We start from the raw sequence: 16,434 nt of genomic DNA, 5'->3' as shown, positions 1-16,434 counted from the left end.
ATCTTTTATTTACACAAACTAAACGTAATAAAGTCGTAATCCATTTGTTTTCAGAATCCTTTTAACTTGACCTGAAAAGAGTCGAATGGAACCGCGGTGTAGGAAAGATACGGATTTTAGAACGATTTCTTCGGAGCTAACTTTAATGGGAGATTTTCTTTGACAGTTTAAAAGTTCCAAACTCGTCCGATAGATGGCATCCGGCCTGTCGTTTTTTATCAGCTGCATTCTGCTGAGGGGACGGATGATGTGATAAATGGTACAAAGCTGTCTCATTCTTAAACAAAACACTTAATATTATAACAGTTGTTATCGCATATGGTTGAATTCACATCCATTGTGTTTTTGTATTGGCTGAAAGGACTAGAATCCAGGCCGGCTAAAAAAAATGCAGTGCCATCTATAATCGGTTTTTGTCTATGGTTGAAAATCTCCCATTCTCGTGTGTGTTTTTCGTTTTTGATGATGTCTTCATGAAGAATGTTAACCCTACGTTATAGTTAACTCTAGGTAAGATAACCTATACTTTTGTTGTTTTTCCATCTGCTATATTTATAAATGTAATTATGGATGTTACTTGACTTGTGAGCAAGAAATAGCTTGTATAAACATAAAAAACATACATTTGAATATGCTATTTAACCTTTAGTTAAGCTAACCAATAAATCCTAAGACCTGGTTTCTCATGATTCTGTTAGTTACAGTCTAAATCACGGATTTGCTGACGACTCGTTTAAGGATTAATACCCTTGTTAATTGGATGAGTCCCATGACGAAAATCTAACAGACCATTCATAAATCAAGCATTATGTGAATCATTCACTCACACTTAATTCAATATTCTGTCATATTCATTGAAATTGGTGTCTATGTCTCTGTGATGTCAAACAACCTCAAACAACCAAACTTTTTGGTTTTGAGGTTGCCATGGTTACTATTTCTATCGAGGTTGCTTTTTGACGTGCGTCATTGAAAATAATATCATTACGCCATGCTCTTTGAAAAACAATACAACGAACTAGATGGAGTGTCAGTGCAAAAGAAACGACTCAACAAATAAAAAAAAAACACAAAAAACACGCACTCACGCCTTGTACTAATGTACTCCCTTGCGGGGTAGGCAGAGGTGCATTGCTGCATCCACTTTTCGCCAGAGTGTTATGTTAGTCCCAATGTAATAGGGGGCGGGCCTATTGCCATTTTACGGGCACATCCAAGACCCGAGAACAAATATCTGTGTTTAAACAAATATCTGCCTCAGCCGGGAATCGAACCCGGGACCATCGGCTCAGTAGTCAGGGTCACTAACCATTACGCCATTCGGTCGTCTAACAAATAACACATCAATTTGTAAGTAAGGTCTTATTTTAAAATATTTTGTTAGAAGATTTTTCACTTAATTCAATAGTTGTCATTAAGTCATTGGGTTAAACTTCTTGAATCTTCTATGTGGTCTAGTGGTAGAAGCTCAGCTTCATCACCCAGGGATCCCGGGTTCCATTTCCAGGTAGGGCCATCAATTTGTGTTTCTATATTGCGGTTCCAAGTGAGGTTAGGACATTAAATTAAAACTTTTATCTCGGTTTGACAGTATATAAAACCCAAACAGTATTTCACTTCATTTTTTATGTCACACAACATCTAGTTCGTATATTGTTCATCAAAGGCTCTTCATTTTTCCATCTTGAATTCTTGACAGATGTGTCAAAAGTCAACAACCCGTTGCCTGGTTACCGGTCTTAACCAAGTCTTAACGGAACCCCACAGCAGCAATTAAGTTAATCAAACGATTAAGGGAGTTAACCCCTTGATTTAGCATGAAGAGACACTCACTAACCTTAACAGTCCATCATGTAACCAAACCGAGGTATTTTTAACCTAACCGAATGGTGTGAAATTAGGCCTTAACAGACAAGACATTATCATTCTCCATAGTAAAAAGTCACGTAACCAACAAAGTTTCTATGGAAAGTGTTTTGTTTATCGCGAAATTTGAAATTCTGATTTCAGTTTCAGGGTTTAGATATAGTACCATGCTGCACATGTAGGTTTCGGCTTAGTATACCCTTTTGCAACACCCTGTATAGGTATATTTCAATAGATAGGAAGTACCTACAGATATTTCAAGTATGAATAGCGAAATGAGTTTGAGCTTTAGCCAAAGCCTTTGCGACTTGGTAAAATTTCAGTCCTTTACTATTATTTACTTACTTTTATCAAACGCTCAAAAATAATATTCATATTTTGCTTACGTAAAACGTAGATACATATTTTGGTTATAAACAGCAAAAATAACATTTGTGTTAGCTCAGACCCGCGCCCGACAGTCGGAAGATGAATGTATTTGTAGCCTACAATAATAAAATATGCTCGGGTATTCCCGATAACATGTACCTACCTACCTGCTCGTATGTATCTACAATCATATTGAAGTATTTCTACAGGGTGTTAAATATTGTAAGCCGAAAGGGGATGATTCAGGAGGTCATTCTAAACTAAACTCTACTTTTGAAATAGCAACTCAACTCTATTCTATTCTATTGTCTGTGGGGGTGTAAGTACCTGCACCTGGCAATCTCGAGTGAAATTTTTGTGCATATCCCCAAGGTCTAAACTGCCTTCCTAAGCTTGGACCATTTCCCACCACGCTGGTCTACTACGGGTTGGTGGGTTCACATATGTAGATGTGCTAAAGCGACTCACCTCGTTCTTGGTCGTATACTTCGGAAACTACTACGAATGAGAATATATTTCTTGTTACTAATTTGGTTGAACTAGAAGTGTATTGGAGCTACACACGAGCAGGGCTGCGTAGATGCTTCTTTGTTTAGTTAAAACGCACATAAACTGCACTTTATGTGCTTTTAACGCGAAACAACGTTATATGTGTAACGTTCCGTTGTATTGTCGGTATTTATAGATTTCCTTGTCTGTTACTGTGAACTAAATACTAGCCGGTACAACGCAGTATCACAGAAAATACACAAGACGAATTATCAAAAACATAAAACCGTCAAATTATTTCAATGCAGTTTAGTTAGTTACTTATATTTAAAATTGAAACAAAGTCTCCTTTTAGTATTACCTAAGGAACGCTAAAACCCCCCGAAATTCCAAGCTTAGGGAGGCAGTTTAGACCTTGGGGATATGCACAAAGGTTCCACTCGAGAGAGCCAGGTGCAGGTACTTACACCCCCACAGAGAATAGAATAGAACCCCCCGAAATTTAACACTAAAAGTCGCATAACTTTTAGAACTGCTGAACTGACTGTAATGAAACATGGCTACAGGAACACACGAGGTAACATTACCTACAACCCTAAAAAAACAAAACGAAAATTGGTTCAGCCGTTTGAGAGCTACGTTATCATAGACATAATATATGTGTAATATACACAACACTTTAAACTTATAATACCCCCCATTTTTCCGTCGGGGTTTTAAAATGGCATGCCCTTTCAAACTTCGCCGTCGGACATCCTATATATATTGAGGGGTATACTAGGCATACAGTTATGGGATTATTGTAAGTCTAAACGGTAATTATAAAACAAAGTTCCCAGTGACATTTAATTAAATTTCTGCCTTCATTCAAATAATGTATGTAATGTGCTAAAATTGTACACAATATTAAATTAATGTGGCTCGCTTGCTAATCTCGCTATTGCTACACCAGGTATATCAAAATAGCTGGAATTGTAGTCGTGTTATGAAAAGTTTAATGCATGAATTATGTTTTCAAATAATGAATCCGTTATTTTTGTACAATTATAAGATATAGGAGTTTCCGAAACAGACGAGCATGTATGTGAATTCTTATGAAGGTAGAAAAAGCGAAAGAAGTACCTATGTCAGGTACGTGGCACATGGCTGGCTCGCTATCACTACACGGAGGAGGTCCATAGTCTCTGCCTACCCCTCTAGGAGACAAGCGAGAGCATAAGTATGCAATGTAAAATGTATAATAAAGTTTCAAATTATAGGTATATGAATGTGATGTTTATATTTATGGTGACATGAGAACACCGACAGCATAGACTTATGCCGACAGCTTGGTCAAGCTATGCTTCAAGGTCTTGGGTTGGTAAATTTAATGAGCCAGTGCCAGTCACATGACACCGTACCTATGTTATAATTATGTTACCTTTTGTGTTTTTGTCAGACACTAACTAGTCTTAAATCAGCACCTGTTCTCGTTAAGTATTTGAAACTTATAGCACCCATTATTTCTGGTTGTGAGTAAACAAAACATGAGTTTCATATCAAGTGTCTGTGATTTGGCGCTGGGCGCCGGCTTGTCGACAGATGTCGCCACTCTCACTCCAATATTTACTCCATAACGGCTGTTACAATATTTACTGTCCAAAATGCGTGCTCGAATTATGCCCACAACACCAGTTTTCAATCCCTGACCAGTAGAGCGATCCGGAAAAAGCCGCAGCACATTCTATTCGATAGTCTATTCGAAAGTGCTGTCAACCTGTCAACAACAAAATGGCGGTGTATAGATTTGCGAAAGTTTGACAGCTATCATTCCATAGGTCATTGTCAGAATAATATTATGTACTCTGTGGTCATTCTTTTTGAAACTCATTCGAAAGGTAAAAAGTGTTCGAAAGTGCTGTCAAGTTGACAATAGTCGCACTCGCCTTCGATTCTATTCGTTAGCTCGAATTTTCGTGATACGGGTACATCAATAGGGGTGCTATAAGTTTAACGTGTCAGTGTATATCTCTGTGTATCTTTATCTTGGTAGCGTAGCTCCCAAACGACTGAACCGGTTTTTCGTTTTGTTTTTTAAGATTATAGGTAATGTTACTCCAAGTGTTCTTAGGTATGTTTCATGAAAATCGGTTCAGCCGTTCAACGTGAAGTGATGGGTCTCACTTCCTCACCCTATTAGTATCATATAAGGTCGTCGTTCCACAGCAGCGGAGGGCGTCCCACGGTATGGTCTACTTCTGGAGACTCCGACTATGAATATACATGATAGTGACCGATAAACGATAATCGATATCTGTGTGCGAATCACGAATATTGTCGACTCTAGTGGTTAGTAATTTGATAGACGGTTAACTGGAGTTTGTATTGTTTTTATTAGTTTCTATCGTTACCGACTTAAGAACAAGGCAAAGGTCGTGTCGTACCAAGAAATGAAGGAACTGGCTTGTGACAGACTGCGGTGGTGGCAACTACACCAACAAGAGCAAGGCTCTTCAATTTAAGAAGAAGACGAACGTTACCGACTGGGGCGCTGATCAATATGTTATAGAAATTGCTATCGAATTATCTATCAACTAGAATCGTCAATATTCGTGATTGGCACACTGAAGCCGCGAGGTCAGCCAAGTACTGACCCATCATACATTACCCTCGCTTTCTACTGGACTTATGTGCAAAATGTACTCGATTGCAGGGTAGGCAGAGATGCATTGATGCGCCAAAATAATGCATCTACTTCATCTCATCTTCAACTACTTTCAGAGCATGAGTGATGAAAAACCATTTTCAATATGTCTTGCAATTCAAATATTAATTACGATAATTTTAAAATTAGAATCATTAATCGCATCCTTATTATGGCATAATAAAGTTATAATGATGATAAGTTATGAAATATTGCAGTAAATTATCATCTTGGTGTGTATGTTTCGGGAACTACATTATTGTTTTATTGTACAATTCCAAAATTATTGTATAAAATTTTCTAAATATTTCAACCGATCGTAACCTATAAACTCCACCCTGTATTTAGTTGATTATTTTAATGATGTACTTCATCATTAAACTGCTTGCATGCAGTTTGGCAGAGTGCTGTAAATTATACTGTGTATTGTATTATGAATAAAAACAATAATAAAAATAATAAATCATCATCATCAGGTCCTGGGATTCCTAATCAGGGACACATAGGGCTCGAAGTATAGCTTTCCACTCTGACCGGTCCTGTGCCACGTCTTCGACTTCTGATATAATGTACTTAATGTTTTTTTTTAATCTTTTTCTATTAATGATGCAACCTTTCTCAAATAAACAAACATCATTATTAAGTTTACCGATTCTACACGAAACAGATAAACAAACTAAACACAGCGCTATTAAAAGGCGCGTAGTGAGCGCTGGTGTCACTGCAGCCCCGCGCTCCAACATGTCGCCAGCTACAGCCTTCGTCATCGCCGCCTTAGCTGTAAGTTACAGACAACAATTTAATTGTATTTTTTTATATTTTTCAAATATGTTTGAATTTGAAATCTTGCTGCATTTAATGAAAATCACGCGCACCTTATTATTATGGTGTAAATGAAACCTGCAAGTTAGTTCGCATTGCAATCCTCATGTTATGCCTAGAGACTGTCTAGATCTAGAGCCTAGAGATAGTACAATACAGTTGTTACACGTATACGTAATAGTTCAATTATTATACTGATCAGACAGAATGCAAAAACTAACCTAATTTTAATAAAGTTACACGAGATGTGTTGCTGTTGAGATAGTATATAAATATAAAACTCCATAATAAAAGCCGATGTTTCCTATTTCCTCTTTCTATATTTATACCTACATTATTTTTTTACAAAAGTGGTGTTCTTTTCAGATGGCTTTTGCAGTTGCCGCTTATCATGAAAGTAATCGCAAACACATAATGGTACTTGATGATCAATGATTTCAAAAGGAAGGATACGCCCTTCAGAACATTTTACTGAAACCTTCTTCATACAAACAAGATAACTGTCATCTGTCTGCGTGGTTTCAGCGGCAGGTTTTTGTTGCAAACTTATGTACCTATTGTAATATGCTTTTGAAAAATAAACGAAATAAATAAAATTTGAACTGTGAAGTGACATTTATAATAATGAACACAGTGTCTTCATTTTTCTTGCCAATGGATGTAACAATTATCGATAAGTGTTATCGATGAATTCGAGAACATGGGTTAGAAATACTAATTTCAAATTAATTAGGTATAGTTAAATTTAATTAGGAATGATTAATAAACGAAGTCACCCTTTTTGTCAGTCAGCTTTTCGCTGTACATTTTATACTCACATGATAGGTCGCGAGCCGTATCGCCGTTTTTGAATGAGTACAATGCACTGAAGTTGTCGAGTAAGCGAGTAAGCCTTTCATATTCTCCAGACCATTCATACTCAATGATTTTAAGGATGGTACGATATTCTATCTTCCTTTTTAACCTTTGCATCATAGTTTTTGCAGCCTTTTACAATACAACTAGGCATATTTATCACAAGATTCACAAAAAAAGATTATCTCTCCTTGACAAACAACTGTCAACTGAGGACCGTGCCATTTTCTCATTGACAAAAGAATAAAGAGAGGACATGCCATATCAACGAAAAAAATGCGCTTATAGTGCCACAAACTTATCTGTTCCGGTGAGAGCGAAATTTAGTTCGCTCTCACCGGAACAGATAAGTTTGTGGCACTATATTAAAAATTAAAATGGCGGCTTTTTTCTTGAAAAATGTAAACAAACAAATTGTTTGACAGCTGAAGTACCTTGTGTTTGGATGTCAATCTTGGTAAATCAACATGGCGACCGATCGCAATGTTGTAATTTTAGGCAAAGACAAAACTACTGTTGTCCTTTTTTACGTACGATAACACCAATAAGTTAAAAAGAGACGACGATATATTTTTAAGTACCGATTTTTATGCCAAGTCCTCTTTATTCTTTTGTCAATGCATTTTCTTGATTGGTTTGCCCTGTCCTTACGCTAGTAATATGTCAATGTTGGTGATTAAATTCGTTATTGCACAAAGTAAATTGGTACAAAGGCGAACTATGCTAGTAGCATTCTCTACCAGTAGGTCCTTATCTATCATGGCGAGCTGATTTTCCGCATTTAGGCTCTAAGGTGGGCCATTATGCGTGAAATCCAGTTGGTCCTTGTTCAGGTATTTAACTGAAAACCAGCGCTATATTTACACTGACAAATACAAAATAATGTTGACACGTGAACGGACGAGTCGTTTGTCTAACAAAATTAGTGACAGTGAAAATAAGTGCAAGACGATGTGGCAGGTAGTGAACGAGGAACTAGGACGCCATTCTCGGACCTCAGTCGACTTCACGGACCTTGTGAAGACGCCAGAGGGGTGCAAATACGCCTCAAAAGTGGAGCTCATCACCGCAATGAACAAGCGTTTTGTTGAGGCCGCCACGGAGTGCAACGCCCCAAAGGCAGACCTCCTGATGTACCGCGCGATGTTGAGCTCCGTGCGCCGCTCACTAGACCGATCTTTGCGGTTCAGGCTCTTTACGCCGCGGGAAGTCTATGTCAGCATTACTAGACTGATCCCACCAAAACCTAGTAAAGATATTTATGATATGTCCTGCGACCTAATGAGACTGATCGCACCGTCGGTCTGTACCACGCTGGCTGCTCTCTATAATCGATGCATACGCGAGGGGATATATCCCGTGTCCCTTAAGCGCGTAAAAATTTCACAAATTTTTAAGGGCAAAGGGAAAAAGGAGGACGGGAACGCGTATCGCCCTGTTGCTATTATCCCAGCTCCTGCAAAAGTTCTAGAGAGCGGCATCAGCGCGCGGCTCACGGAGTTCCTCAACGACGCGGACGTGCTGACGGAGCGGCAGTACGCGTACCGAGCGGGCCGGTCCACCACGGACCTGACGCGCGAGGTGGTGTGGCAGGTGCTGCGCGCGCGCGACGCCAACCGGCATGTCGCTGTCCTATGCTGCGACCTATCGAAAGCTTTTGATGTGGCCGATCACTCCATCGTCACGGCCAAACTGGAGCACTATGGGGTCAGGGGACCTGCTCTCAATCTACTTAGCGACTTCATGTCAGATAGACAACAAGTTGTGGTGGGAGAGAGAGGGCTGGTTAGGTCACTCGAGATGGGAACTGAGATCGGGGTTCCGCAAGGTTCGTCGGTCTCCAACATTATATTTTCCCTACTGATGAATGACCTACCTGATTCCATACCTGACGCTCACGAGACGATGTATGCTGACGACGTTGCAGCGACTGTCACTGGAAGCTCAGTCGAAGACCTGGAGGAGCGGCTGTGTGTAGTTGCCGGGCAGCTGGCTAAATGGTTTCGGATCAATGGCTTAGCCTTGAATCCGAAGAAAACCCATCTGCCGCACTTTAACCTGGCAGGTAGACGCGGTTGCCCACTCCAGGTGACTCTTGAGAAGGAGACCTTGTCGCAAGTCAATGAGTCCTGCTTTCTAGAATTCAGACTGGACAGCGGCCTTTTCTGGGATGCGCACATCGACTGGCTGTGCGGCCGACTCGGGGGCGCGTGCTTCGCGTTGTCGCGGCTCGCAGCCACCGTCCCGAGTGAGGTGGTGAGATCGTGCTACTTTGCCACGATCCAGTCTCTCCTCACATATGGGATCGAGCTGTGGGGCCGCGCGGCTGACTGGCACAGGGTATTCGTCATGCAGAAAAGAGCAGTGCGTGCTATAGCCCGAGTTCGATGCGATGAGTCGGCACGCGACCATTTCATCGCGCTCAATCTGCTGACGGTACCCTCCTTGTACATACTGCAGGTAGCCTTGTTTGTCAGGAAAAATCTGCAGTTCTACAAGCAAAGCCAAAGAGCCAGACGCGCGGGGCAGCTGCTCGCCGTCCAGCACCGGCTGGCGAGGTGCGCGCAGTCCGTGCACGTGTGTGGCCCGGAGGTCTACAACGCTTTACCTACTGAGATCAAGGATGCGCCGTCACTGCCAGCTTTCAAACAATATTTAAAAAGGTGGCTTGTCCAGCACGCCTTCTACACTGTGGGTGAATTCATTAGCAGGAAGACTTAAATTATATTGATTTTTATTTTCTCGACTTCTAACTACTGACATTGTATATTCTTATAAATTTTTTAGTCTTGACATTTTATTATTTTTATGATTATAATTTTTTGTATAATTTACCATTGTTTGAATTTTGTACTACTAAGTACATTTTAATGTTATATTAGTATTTCATTTTAGTTTAGGTAGGTATGACTTTATTTTTATATTGTTATTATTATTTTTTCCCTGACATGTAATGAATATTATGAATAATAAATACAATACAATACAATACCTTTAGCATCAAACTGAGCTATAACCGGTTCAGCACCGGGAAGCCACACTCACACCATTTTTTTTAATACTTTTTATTTATTGAATGGCGTAGTGGTTAGTGACCCTGACTACTGAGCCGATGGTCCCGGGTTCGATTCCCGGCTGGGGCAGATATTTGTTTAAACACAGATATTTTTTCTCGGGTCTTGGATGTGCCCGTAAAATGGCAATAGGCCCGCCCCCTATTACATTGGGACTAACATAACACTCTGGCGAAAAGTGGGTGCAGCAATGCACCTCTGCCTACCCCGCAAGGGAGTACATTAGTACAAGGCGTGAGTGCGTGTTTTTTTTTTTATTGATTATGCCTATGTCTTTGTTGTTTCTGAGTTTATTACAAATAAATTAAATACTTAATGAAATTATCTTTCTTTCTTTTTTGTAAACACATTTTCCTGAGGTGCCAATAAATGAGATTACAATATTTCGGAAAATAGATGTGTTCTGTCTAAGGTCCAAAGGGTAAGAGAGCGAATTTTGAATGGTTTTGAGTGAAGTTATAATACAGTCAGGAGCAATGAAAAAATACTGAAACCAAAAAGGCAATTTTTTTAAAAATTGAATTAAAATTTTAAAAAAAAATTAATGTTTTTCGTCGGTGATATCCAGCTCTGTTAATGTACTTCAATGTTGCAGAAGAAGTAATTAAGCTAGCCTTTTCTGTTTAGGAGTAATTTGGTGATTTTCTATACAATTCGATATACTTGAAATAAGTAGGTAATTGAATATCGATTTTCTTATACGGGAAAGTCCCGAAGTGGTTCCGACTTTCATGCAAAGTAGAAACTATCGAGAAAGGAAGGAAGTAATCAAATTACATTTGATAGCTGACCCTCGGTCGCACAGTACCTACTGGGGGTCACTTCACTACCGAAGTTGAACGAAGGAATGAAGAAGAGCTCTAATGCAATCCGTACGCTTAATAATATTAACTGCCTCTGTGGTCTAGTGGTAGAAGCTTCACTTCATGGCCCAGAGGTCCCGGGTTAGATTCCCGAGTGGGACCATCAATTTGTGTTTCTAAATTGTGGTTCTAAGTTTGGTTAGGACATAGAAGGCTGATCACCTGATGTCCGAAACAGTGAAACGATCCATGCTGTCGGATGGGCATGTAAAGCAGTCGGTCCTGCGCCTAGCTCTCTCCAGTCGTGTCGGTCAATCCGTCCCATTGGGCTATGAGAGTGATGGAACAGAGAGTGCTCCTGTGTACTGCGCACACACTTGGGCACTATAATCTACTCCTGCGTAGATGGCTGATCTCAAATGAGATTGGCCGCCGTAGTCGAAATTCGGCTAAGAGGACATTATTATTATTATTATTATTATTACGCTTAATAATAATATGTAGGGACATCTCACACACGGCCATCCGACCCCAAGCTAGGCAGAGCCTGTGTTATGGGTATCGGACAGCTGATATATCTACACAAATACATAGATAGATACAAATTTAATATACCTAAATATCAACACCCAAGACCCGAGTACAAATATCTGTCTTTAAACAAATATCTGCCCCAGCCGGGAATCGAACCCGCGACCTTCGGCATAGCAGTCAGGGCCACTAACCACTACGCCATTCGACCGCCATTCGACTGCTTAACACAACTCGATAGGGTCTCGGTAAGCCTGAGTTCCCAAGCTTAGCTAATCACAACTCTATCCCGTTGCATTAACCGTACCGTTTGCGTGACAATTCTTGTTCGTTAGTTCTTTGATTTAGAGAGTGACCCCCTCTGTAAAGTTTAACCAAAAATAATCATCATATTGTAGGTGGAGACAGTGAGACTTGGAGAGAAATACTTGAAGGCTTAGATTAACGATATATGAACTAGATATAGATAGATAGATAGATAGAGTACTCTTTATTTGTACACCAAGATATAGTATGAAATACAAAAACAAACCTAAAAACTGACCGCATTAGGTTGACTGTCAAAACGTTTCAAGTTCCACCTAATGAGAACCATAAAGTCACAAGTCTTCTAACCAAGCTAATATTAAATAATTCGTGTTATTTGCCAAGACTTTTTTCTTTGCACTGACACTCCATCTATAGACAGTTTCACCGGATAATTCGTCTGTCGAAACCCTTATAACATTGGACTAAGGTTGGATTTTGTCTGTTTAAGTCATGTTATTTGATGAAACGCTCTATAGTTCGTATTAAAAAGTCGATGGCTTTATTTACCCAGCCTGTACCCCGGCGCGGCGCCGGTGTGGCGCGCCGGCCTCCCTGTGCCTACTACTACAAGTCTAGGTATGCAACTGTACAACGATTTACATCCGACTGTACACTGCGAACTTACACAACCTGTGTGTCTATCACAGGCTAACGTGGCAATACGCTAGCGTTGTACAGTGCCAAAAACTTATCTGTTCCCAGCTCACGTAAATGTCTAATATTTCTTCGTTCTATAAGAATTTAAGTTTGCCAGTAGTGGTGATTCGCTCTTGTGGTTTTAATAAACCCATCTAATATTTTAAAATACATTACACTGAAATACAAACGAATTAAAGTTATATATATTTGAGCGACGTTAATAATCGTAGTAACTCATGTGCATAAAATTTAAAACCCAATATAGAAAGACGCTTACTCCACGTCCTATATAGAAATTATACTCTGAAAACAAACATTAATATTAAGTGCGTATATAATTCAATTTAATATGAAAAGCAAATTGAATACAGTGCTCACTGAATGCTTCATAATTTCATTGAATATTTTTTCTTTGTCATAAAAAATAACTATATTTCGAAATGTTGTTTTCCCCATATTTATTCGGTTATAAAATAGGATCATTACCTAATGCTATATTTCACGTAAATCAAATAAAAATAATCTAATTATAGCTTACAAAGTTACAACAAAGTGCTCATATTTTTGTGAAACAACTCGAGCACATTACGATCAAAGACTTTGGCACAAATCCGGCACAAACCCTCTTAATAATAAACTGTACGGCACAGCACATGCATCATTAGTAGTAGAGTAGGTATTGTTTATGGTTTTTTAAACTAGTATTCAGGTATATTCTCATTCAGATAAATTTTAAATTGGATTTATACTATTTATCTGTTATTTTCTTACATACATACATATGCACTCACGACTGTAATCCCCGAAGGGGTAGTCAGAGGTGGCTCACAAGCGAGCCACCCACTTTTCGCAGCACATTTGTACTCACGTGATAGGTTGCGAACCATATCGCCGTTTTGGGATAAGTACAATGGATACACATCTAGAATCTAGATGTGCAGGTTTCCTCACGATGTTCTCTCGCATTTCCCTTCATTTGTCCATATCTGTGCCGATACATGTGTATACTCAGTTGGTTAAAACAGCGTTTAAATATATGTACTCTTCTGTTGTGTAATTTTCCATCTGAAACTATATAGTTCCCGATGCAGATCGATTTAATGGACAAAAAACCAATAGAATAACGTGTCTACTTCGCCAGACTCTACTCCATTTACTACTTATTATTTCTTCAATAAATGATATAGCTTCAACAGTACCTAACTAAAAGCGAATTTCTATAACATGTCATTGTAGCCGTAACATAACATAAATTTAAAATTTATTGTTTATCATAGAATTTGACGGGTTCAACAGGCAAACGCAGAGTGGGACGCCCTCCTGGCCGCTGGACTGGCGACCTTAGGCAGGTAGCCGGTAGTAGTTGGATGAGGAAGGCTGAGGACCGAATGTTGTGGTTATCCTTGGGAGAGGCCTATGTCCAGCAGTGGATTATTATTGGCTGATGATGATGATGATGATAGAATTTAATAACATCGATGGATGTAGTTCCCTGTACTTATTGTTTATCCTAATCCTAACTAATATCATAAATGCAAAAGTAACTGTGTCTGTCTGTCTGTCTGTCTGTCTGTCTGTTACTCTTTCACGCCAAAACTACTAGACGGATTTGAATGAAATTTGGTATACATACGGTCTAGACCCTGGGAAAGAACATAGGCTACTTTTTATCCCGGAATTCCCACGGGAAAACTTTTTAAGGCGAAGCGAAGCGCGCGGGGACAGCTAGTAAATTATATAGCTTCAACAGTAACCAAAAGCGAATTTCTATAACATGTCATTGTAGCCGTAACATTACATAAATTTAAAATTTATTGTTTATCATAGAATTTGACGAGTTCAACAGGCAAACGCAGCGTGGGACGCCCTCCTGCCCGCTGGACTGGCGACCTTAGGCAGGTAGCCGGTAGTAGTTGGATGAGGAAGGCTGAGGACCGAATGTTGTGGCGCTCCTTGGGAGAGGCCTATGTCCAGCAGTGGATTATTATTGGCTGATGATGATGATGATGATAGAATTTAATAACATAGATGGATGTAGTTCCCTGTACTTATTGTTTATACTGTTTATGACACCGTACTGTGCCGCCAGGGTTGTGCCTTTTTGTGACGAGAGCTCAGCCTGAGCATTTGTTGGGGTTCATTAATAATTACTGGGTAATGAAGTGAGCTTTTGGACTCAAAAGAAAGATTGTATAACAAAGTTTTTAACATGAATAGATGATGATAGAAGTCTCGGATACAGGGATATTATGTTGCACACAAAATGCCTATATGCATATGTATATTAAGTACACTGTATGTTTGATATGAGTAGATGACTTTGTCTGTTCGTCAATTACGGTTAAGTAGGTTTACAATATATATACAGGGTGTTTCAAAACGGGTATACGAAGCCGAAAGGGGGTGACTCAGGGGTCATTCTGAACAACTTACGTTCTAAGAGTTTTGAAAAATCATGAAAATAAAAAAAATATTTCCATAGAAACTTTGTTGGTTACGTGACTTTTTACTATGGAGAACGAATATTTTTTTTCGTGAATTTGCAAAACTCGTAGAACAAAAGTTTTTTTTGCCCTTTTTGCAACACCCTGTATTTGCGTCCTCCGCCACTGTATCACGCAGTATGTATGTATCCCCTTTTCTTCGCGGTGATGGATAAGGGTGTGTGTCGGCTCATGAAGAGAATAAAATGCGGCTTTATGTGTGTTTAAACCCGGAAATGATACTGATGGATCGTGACTGTCACTGAAAATTATGATATGGCAACACCGCCTTTGATAGTAAACAGTAGCTTTTGTTTATATTTAAATAAATAATTAAAATACAATATATAAGTCAATTACCTGTAACCATATTGTGCAGCAGTGACAACATAACCTTAAGTGACTATTTGTGACGGAAAATACCACGGTTACTTCAGTATTTACGGACTTCACAACACAAAGAGGTACTTCAATAACAGTTTTTGGTTTTGAATTTCTCACTCACACACTGATAGTACTGCTAAAACAATAGAATATCGGACGCATAACCCACGCACTCACACTAACTCGGACCGGCTGTCAGGTGGCATTTGACAGCACTTAGTGTGACCAGATTAAAATTTGAGAGCTGCGTTTTGTTTCTGCACCGCGAATCCTTATTCTGAGGTAGCGTGTTATTAAGACGTCCCATTTTACGCAATCACAAATCATTTAAGTAAATGTCTTCAAGGCCAACTACCCGGAGGATGGGAAATGGTAGTCCAAGTACCAAGGACATTAATCTTGAATCGTTGATGAGAGAATTACAAGAAATTCATAAAGAAATAAAGGAAATTAAAACTATCAAGGATGATTTAAAAAGCATAAGAACCGATATGGAGGAGATAAGGAAATCTACCCAGGATACGAGTGATAGAATTACTGATGTCGAGAAGAAGATCCTGAGTCATGATAAAAAAATCTCTACGATAAAAAAACTGGAATCGAATATAAATGAACTCACTAATACCGTAAAGAGAATACAAAATGATAACGAGCATCGAGAGCAAGGATACAGAATGCTTAATATTGAGCTAAGTGGAATACCAGAAACTAAAGATGAGAATCTTCAGTCAATGCTGTTGAAACTGGCTAAGACATGTGACGTTCCAATGGATAGCGCTGATGTGGAATTTGTCAGTCGTGTAGCTCAATTTAATCCAGGCAATGGCCGTCCCCGCTCAATAGTAGCTAAATTAAAATCCAAGCTCATTAAAGATGGTCTGATATCTGCTGCCAGAAAAAAACGGCTTACTTCAAATGCACTGGGACTGCCTGGAAAATCTGCAGACATTTTCGTGAGCGAGCACCTAACGCCTAACAACAAACTCCTGTTAAAGAAGACTAAGACGCTGTGTAAGAACTTGGGGTTTCAGTATGTCTGGGTGCGAAACTGCAGAATATTTGTAAGGCGCAACGACGGTGCGGACAAAACACTGATAAGTTCCGAGGACGACCTGTCAAAACTGTCA

General features: G+C 39.4%; 1 protein-coding gene and 1 long non-coding RNA gene across 2 annotated transcripts in view; both read left to right on the top strand.

Moving 5' to 3' along the window:
- The window catches only part of LOC105391488 (inactive dipeptidyl peptidase 10), a 134,949-nt gene that overhangs the window by 33,321 nt on the left and 85,194 nt on the right, over window positions 1–16,434 (top strand). The gene's annotated exons all lie outside the window — the stretch shown is intronic.
- Window positions 4,892–6,826, top strand: LOC119691623. Its single transcript, XR_007267467.1, has 2 exons — window positions 4,892–6,187; window positions 6,596–6,826. It is a non-coding gene; the product is annotated as an uncharacterized LOC119691623 (long non-coding RNA).

The sequence above is a fragment of the Plutella xylostella genome, chromosome 20, assembly GCF_932276165.1.
Source record: "Plutella xylostella chromosome 20, ilPluXylo3.1, whole genome shotgun sequence".
Classification (NCBI taxonomy): domain Eukaryota; kingdom Metazoa; phylum Arthropoda; class Insecta; order Lepidoptera; family Plutellidae; genus Plutella; species Plutella xylostella.
The sequence above is the reverse complement of the archived record's forward strand: the minus strand, read 5'-3'. Positions and strand labels throughout refer to the sequence as shown.